At 43.8% G+C, this 8028-nt stretch overlaps 1 non-coding gene across 1 annotated transcript; it reads left to right on the forward strand.

Annotated features, from left to right (window-relative positions):
• Positions 1-6832: 6832 nt before the first annotated feature.
• Positions 6833-6904, forward strand: Trnae-uuc (transfer RNA glutamic acid (anticodon UUC)). Its single transcript has one exon. It is a non-coding gene; the product is annotated as a tRNA-Glu (tRNA).
• The last annotated feature ends 1124 nt before the right edge of the window (positions 6905-8028 follow it).

Here is an 8028-nt window from a genome sequence, read left to right on the forward strand (position 1 = left end):
ACTTCGGGAAGTGATCTTAAATGGGTAGCTATTTTAAAAACACAACGAACCCGTTTAAATGATACTGTATTATTCAATCTAATAGATTTTTGTAACTGGCGAATAAAAGTGCTAATGATTATCTAGGATTATTGGCATTTTCTTTTTGCCTTGCGTAGCGCGGGTTAGTGTTGGACATTTTCCTTCGAACTATTGCATCATGACATCATATGAGGGATTTTTTTGTTACTCGTATTCAAATGGTGAGTGAAGTTTTATGAGGGCAATGCCTACAGTTTTTTTTCCCGTGCAATCGTCTTTAGATCAAGTTTTCTACAGTTTTGATTAACTTGATTGATTTATAACTTTTAGGAAGTGGATCTTGCAGCGCATACACCGTGATTGATCCCAAGTGATAATAAGCTGGGCATCAAAACATAGTCTTGTATTTGACTTTAGCAGGATTGAAGAATGTAAGTAAATCAAAACTGCAATTTAATTAGGTATTTCAATAAAGTTTTAATTGTAAGACATTAATTTTTTTCAGTATATTTTTGAAACAGTGGAAGATTTAACCAAATAGCGAAAGTTTAAAATCAGGGAAATGGACTTCATTTTGTAAGGATATGTTAAATGAAATTATAAAGTTTTTTTTTTTTTTAATATACATCATACCTGGGTATTACCGATTTCGGGTTTCGGAATATGATGCTCGTCCATCACGTTGGCCTCCTTCATTCGGCACGTTGCAACAAAGTGTCCGCGAACACCGCAACGGTGACAGTTCTGGTTCTTTGCTGGGCATTCCTCTCCTCTATGTGCTGGGCGATCACACCTAGAACACCTCCCACGCTTGCCTAGTCTGCTCCGGGGGTAAGCATGGTTTCGGTTGCGCGATGAATTCCGTGATGTCTGACTGTTGTTATTGAAATCTCTACGACTGTTGAATCCGTGTTGTGGCAGATTCGGCCGCTGGCGATCGCGTTGAATATGAGCTGTTGTTGTAGCTACGGCTTGCACGTTTCCTTCTGGGTTTCCAGTTGGACTTACTTCTGCTTCGAACGCTTCACTTCTAGTCGCTGATTGTACTACGAATGCCACCTCATGTCCAAAGGTGCGCGCAGCCTTTGCGAGCTCACGATTCTTCATACCTTTAAGTAGCTGAGAGCGGACGAAGCGGCATTGATCGGAGTGGCTGTAACGGCAGAGTTGAACTTTTGCCATGAGGCGAGCGTAGAAAGCCATCGTTGACTCTTCGCTCTCCTGCTTCATTTGGGAGAACGCCTCGTGCTCGGCGGCTGTATCCGTCATGCTATGGAAGTACCCGGTGATATTTGATACCATTTTCCGATAGCAATCAGGTTCATCGAGGCTTGGTCGAAGTCCTGCGGCTCGCACTATGGTTTGTAGGTTGTCTCCTAATGCCAAATACAATAGTTGAGCCTGACGGATGGATTCTGTGATGTTATTCAAAGAAAGTGCGATTTCGAACTTTTCGATGAACTTATTGAATGCTTCCCACATGCCTGACGCGGTGACATCCTTAGGAAAAAACGGAATTCCATCTAGACGAATTGCTTGGCCTTCGCAAATCGTTGTAGGACCGCCCAATCGACCCCAAGAATCGGCCGCTTGTTGCGTTGTGCTAGCACTATTGGTTGTATTTGTTGCACTCTCGGTTTTATCCCACGGTTTTTCGAGGATGACTTGAGCCAAGTCTACAATTGCCTTCTGCAGTGTGGCAAACATTTCTGGTGTGACGACTGAGGGCGTTTCAATCGCTGCTGTTGATAGTGGTAAGGGGTCGTTCGCTGATAGCTCTCCGTCGTCCTGAACGGTGTCGTCTTTTGGATCTTCTTCCTCATCGCTTGATAGTTCGATGATGTCCACGATGTTCTCGTTTTGAAGATTAGCCTTTTCTGGTAATATGCGGACGTATTTTCCCGCATCGTTGTCCATTATTCCTGATAGAATATTAACACATATTCTATTACTATTACTACTAGACAAGACTCAAGACTTGTGTTTTTATTAGATTAGCATGATATAATTGTCTTTTAGAAAACAAAAAATAGTATTATATAAGGGTCTAGTTTCAATAGACATTTTTTTTCCTAAACGGATAATTGCTTTACAAGCGAAAATAGATACGAAGAGGATTCGGTTTATTCTTTAGCACTAGCGTCCCACTAGCCCAGGTTTAGCATTCGTCCCGACATACTAAACGAAGAAAATCCATTCAACACTGTTTTTTTTTTTGGTCGTTCCAGTACCTTGACACGTCATTTCGTTTCGTCCCGAAACACATCCAACCGTACCTCTTGTCATGAACTTTCACTACACGAAACGAAAAATGGCCGTCCCAGCCAAAAAAATAGGTCCATCGAATATTTCCGAACAGCAAAAGACAAAATGGCCGTCCCAACACATTTTGCGAGAATTGTTCCGTTTTTTCCTTTTTCAAAAAAGTAAAATGGCCGTCCCAGCTCATTTTGCGGTAACGATTTTTTTGAGCAAGAAAAAGAAAATGGCCGTCCCAGCACATTCTGTTTCCCTCATGCGCAATTTGGTCGAAAAAAGAAAAATCAGAGAGAGACCTAGCGTTCGTCCCGAAGCGCTGCAAGCATGGCCGTTTTTGCAGATTTCTGTCTAGAGTTCACTTAAAAAAAAATGCTTACCTTTCGCTGAAATCGTTTTATTGGTGCTTGAAGTGTCCACTCACGCGATCACATTTAACTTTCTTTATTTCCCGCAGAGAGCGGTATCCCCATGTTCTTCGTAGCCTTTTCAAGGGGACGAGAAGAACGCTGGCAGGATCGCCAATTGTGTGGTTTCGAATTTCACCGAGGGGAATCGCTCGAAGCAGGATCTCTTAAATGCACTACCTGTCCCAGCAAGAGGTTGATTACGAATGACCATAAAGCGCGAGCTTGGGTCGTACCGGAGCTAACGGCTCGACATAGTGTGTGTGAGAGATGGTGAAATGTATGTGCTTATTACTCAGTAAAGAAGCGGCAGTTTACATGGATTCTGCAGTACATTAGGGTGTATCCCACAGCCTCCTTTCAAGAGGCTCGGAAGCCTCCTTTCAAGAGGCTCGGAAGCCTCCTTTCAAGAGGCTCGGAAGCCTCCTTTCAAGAGGCTCGGAAGCCTCCTTTCAAGAGGCTCGGAAGCCTCCTTTCAAGAGGCTCGGAAGCCTCCTTTCAAGAGGCCTCAGAAGCCTCCTTTCAAGAGGCTCAGGAAGCCTCCTTTCAAGAGGCTCAGGAAGCCTCCTTTCAAGAGGCTCAGAAGCCTCCTTTCAAGAGGCTCAGAAGCCTCCTTTCAAGAGGCTCAGAAGCCTCCTTTCAAGAGGCTCAGAAGCCTCCTTTCAAGAGGCTCAGAGCCTCCTTTCAAGAGACTCAGAGCCTTCTTCAAGATGCTCAGAAGCCTCCTTTCAAGAGGCTCAGAGTCTCCTTTCAGGAGGCTCAGAAGCCTCCTTTCAAGAAGCCCCTTTCAAGAGGCTCAGAGCCTCCTTTCAAGAGGCTCAGAAGCCTCCTTTCAAGAGGCTCAAGCCTCCTTTCAAGAGGCTCAGGCCTCCTTTCAAGAGGCTCGGAAGCCTCCTTTCAAGAGGCTCGGAAGCCTCCTTTCAAGAGGCTCGGAAGCCTCCTTCAAGAGGCTCGAAAGCCTCCTTTCAAGAGGCTCGGAAGCCTCTAATCAAGAGGCTCGAAAGCCTCCATTCAAGAGGCTTGGAAGCCTCCATTCAAGAGGCTCGAAAGCCTCCTTTCAAGAGGATCGGAAACCTCCTTTCAAGAGGCTCGGAAACCTCCTTTCAAGAGGCTCGGAAGCCTCCTTTCCAGAGGCTCGGAAGCCTCCTTTCAAGAGGCTCGGAAGCCTCCATTCAAGAGGCTCGGAAGCCTCCTTTCAAGAGGCTCGGAAGCCTCATTTCAAAAGGCTCCGAAGCCTCCTTTCAAGAGGCTCGGAAGCCTCCTTTCGAGGGTCTCGGAAGCCTTCTTTCAAGAGCAATGTTTTGGGTAGTTTGTGGTGTAACCACATTGGATCGGATATCCTCGAACACCCCTTGCGTCTCAGGGCGCTCCACATATTCTCGTAATTGAGACGGTCGAAAGGTTTTTCGTAGTCAATGAATACCAAGTAAGGGGACTCTTGGAATTCGATGACCTGCTCCAGAATGATACGGAGCGTGACAATATGGTCTACACAGGATCTTCCGGGACGGAATCCGGCCTGCTGCCACTGCCAAGCATCGATCTTCTTTTGAATCCGGGCTAGGATAACTTTGCTTAGAACTTTGAGAGCGGTACACAGCAACATAATGCCTCGCCAGTTATCGCATACAGTCAGGTCACCCTTTTTGGACACCTTCACTAAGATACCTTGCATCCAGTCGACCGAGAATGTTGCGGTGCCCCAGATATTGCGAAATAAACGATGCAGTAGTTGAGCGGATGTCGTGGGGTCAGCCCATGCATGGTCAGACCCATGCATGGAAAAAGTAAAGAACCCCGGGTGTGCGGGTTGAGTACTCGCCGAAAACCGGTCGTCGTCGTCGTCGACGGTGTCATCGTCGTCGGCCACACACTTGTCTTTAAGATCGGATTGAATACGGCCGGCCGTCATCGTCGTCGGGGGGCGAACAGAACCGCCTCGCGCGACTTCGACTTCGATTCGACACCGTTCGGATTCGGTTACTCTTCATTCGATTTCATGCTTTGGATGGCTGTTGGAATCTGTAGCAGTGATAGAGGTTCGGTATTGACGCGTGTATATAGCCTTTACGTATACTTTGTAGAAAAGGCAAAAAAAAACATTAAATATGAAAACATGAAATAATATAAACCAGTGTTAAAATTGAGCTTTCTTATGAATGACTTTCAAAGATGGCGCTTTTATTCATGGAAAATTCTTTATTTCCCTTCTTTCCATTTTTGAGCACCCAAAAATAAATCTTACAATTATTGTATAATATCTTGTTCTGTACAGATATTGTCCTTCAAACAATGCAAAATTGTGATATTTCAATACAATGGTTATAATAAAATCTTCCAAAATTTTATATGCCAAAAAAAAAATTATGTGTTTATAAATTATTTCATTGGCAACTTTTAGATTTTCCATGGATTTTTTTTTATTTCTCATGAAGAAGTTTTTTGTTGACATACAAATTCGCACTCCCAAAGAGCAGGGGACCAATAAAGGAATTATTCTGCACAGATTTTAACTGATTTCCGTCAAGTAGCATTGAGTACGATCCTCCCCTCAAGTATAGAATGAGTTTTCTTTTCGCCCATGCATGGAAAAAGTAAAGAACCCCGGGTGTGCGGGTTGAGTACTCGCCGAAAACCGGTCGTCGTCGTCGTCGTCGACGGTGTCATCGTCGTCGGCCACACACTTGTCTTTAAGATCGGATTGAATCCGGCCGGCCGTCGTCGTCGTCGGGGGGCGAACAGAACCGCCTCGCGCGACTTCGACTTCGATTCGACACCGTTCGGATTCGGTTACTCTCCACCCAGAGAGAAAGAAGGAGTGCGATAGCGACCAGGCTGACATGATGTCGAGCTGGCTTGATGCGTTCCCCACTGGCCGGTCGCTATGGTACCTACAGCAAGCAGATGATGAAAAGCTTTCGATTGCCCCCCCATGGGGGAACAAACTAATGCCGCCCCGCACAGAGAGGTAGAACTTCGGCGCGGGGACTCACGAATGGAACGCGAAAGCGATTGTTGCGATCGCATCATCATCGTTGTATTATCATTCGGACGGAACTGGCTTGTAGGTAGAAGGGAATTCATTTCGATTCTGAATCTCAGTGCCTCCACCTCATATGTATGGCGCGTGAAGCATGGAGCCTTCGTCGTGCGAAAAATAAAAACCCAGCAAAAAAGGTTGTACTCAAATGTCTTAATTTATGCGTGACCCAAACCTCTCGTTTGCCCCTCTCAGAAGGAAATTCGACCGACTCATAAACTCTTAGCTCTCCCATAATCATTATCAGTTCCGACAAACTTTGCTGAACCGGCTGCAAGTCAGACAAAAGAAGTTCGAAATTCCTTCCGCTTGGGCTGCTCTTGTCGCAAAACACTTGAGGGAGAGCTTGCTGCGGAACCCGAGGTGACTGAGGCACGGAATTTCACTGATTGTGTATCCTCCGGACATCGCCCCTTCATACCCGCCCAGTTCATCACCGTCCGCTCATTTGCATCCGGGAAATTTAATTTTCCATAATTTATCGTACAATTTTCGCACTTGTGAAAGTGAGGAAGCTGCGAAAGCGGAAGAATGTTCGCCATCCTTTTTAAAATGCACGGCCCTTTGTAGCACTATTTTCTTCTGACAGTTACGGCTTCACCTCCACGTGCGTCAAAGGAGTTGTAGAGGATGCAGGGTAGGAGGCAAGTCAAGCTCCGATTCAAGGCATGGCATTAAATTTCCTTTTCCTTAACTAACCAGGCAGTAGCTCGGCTCTATGGAGCAGCGTTTGCCGTCAGCACGCTGAGTGCTTGGGCGGAAAACTTTCTCTTTCAGATTGGCTCTGGAGGCAAACTGAAAAATCGTTGGTCTAATTAAATTCCTGAACTTGGGAAAATGGTGCAGCTGGTAGTGGCATAATTTTCTGCCTTCGGAAAAGGAATACTGTTACGGACGTGGATTCTGAGAACGGTATTTTTCAGTACTTTGTATATATGCTAAAGATTATGTTGATAAATTTTGACAATTTTTTTTATTGAAAAACAAAAGATAAAATGTGTGAATTACAATCAATCATTAATTCACTAATTATTTGAAATTACTATCAAAATATTTTAAAAATACACAAACATAAGTGTTGCTTTGTTTCATACGTTTACATGCATCCTCCCATATGGTCTAGTGGCTAGGATATCTGGCTTTCACCCAGAAGGCCCGGGTTCGATTCCCGGTATGGGAAATTTTTTGTTTCAGAATAAATCGATTCAAAAAAGATTTTTGATTGGTCTATTTGGGTTAATCGAACTTGGCAGTAGGTACTTTGCACATAGACGTAAAGACAATCTGTTTCGAAGTGTTATTACCCAAATCTGGCTTCCCCACGCAACTGTTGGGAGAAATAAACTAGGCTAGTCAGTTTCCTCCGTGCACTTTTGATAAAAACTGCATATACATATTACATATTCACCAAAAAACAAGGATTTGATTATTATAATTATAATTTCCACTACTACTACTGCGAAAAAAGGATTGCTTGTAAATGTCTTACCATTTTCGAATATAAACTTTTAAACGAATTAAGTGCGAATGCTTTGCAAAATTAATAAATTCCAATAATTTGATTGTTCCAATTAGAACGCCTTACTTGCTTACAGCAAAACGCACACACTGTTTAGCATTTTTTTCCTTCAGGCAACGATTTACTGCCGAATTACAAAACCAAATAAAGCAATAAATATGCATTATGTAATTTGGCCACCCCTCGAACATCATCATCGCCATTATTCGCAGAATTGCAATTCGCCATATGGCCAACCGAATCTCGCTTCATCGTTCTCATCCCATCGTTTGAACGTCATCTGAACGAAAAAAAAATAACACCACGAACCACTCAAAGGTGATAAATACGTGCGCCATTTGTTAGTTGGCACATTTTCCCCGTGGATGATGGCCCCGAAAAAAAAAACCCACAACAATTGAAACCTCAAAACAGTGGAACCAACCGACAGCCAACGCGGAAGAAAAATTGGCAATGATAAAAAAAAAGATTTTGAAAAATAGCAAATTGCTAGATCTAGATGTGATCTCGTTATTGCTCGAGGGGAAATAGGCGCCTTCCTGCCTTGCGTGCGATTACACCACCAGCTGGGTGTCTCTTCCCGATTGCGTGCGAATGTTTGATATAGTTTTCCCAGGAGAAATAATAAATGAATTGCGAGGGAACAATATTTCAAACATCTACTACGATTTTTTGAAATTTTAGGGTTTTAAAATGAATACCTTGAAAAAATAGATAAAAATGTTATTTACAAGCTTTATAGATAGATTGCGAGAAAAGAAATTCAAAAGAAACCGTTAAGGCAA

The sequence above is a fragment of the Armigeres subalbatus genome, chromosome 3 (assembly GCF_024139115.2).
Source record: "Armigeres subalbatus isolate Guangzhou_Male chromosome 3, GZ_Asu_2, whole genome shotgun sequence".
Taxonomy (NCBI): domain Eukaryota; kingdom Metazoa; phylum Arthropoda; class Insecta; order Diptera; family Culicidae; genus Armigeres; species Armigeres subalbatus.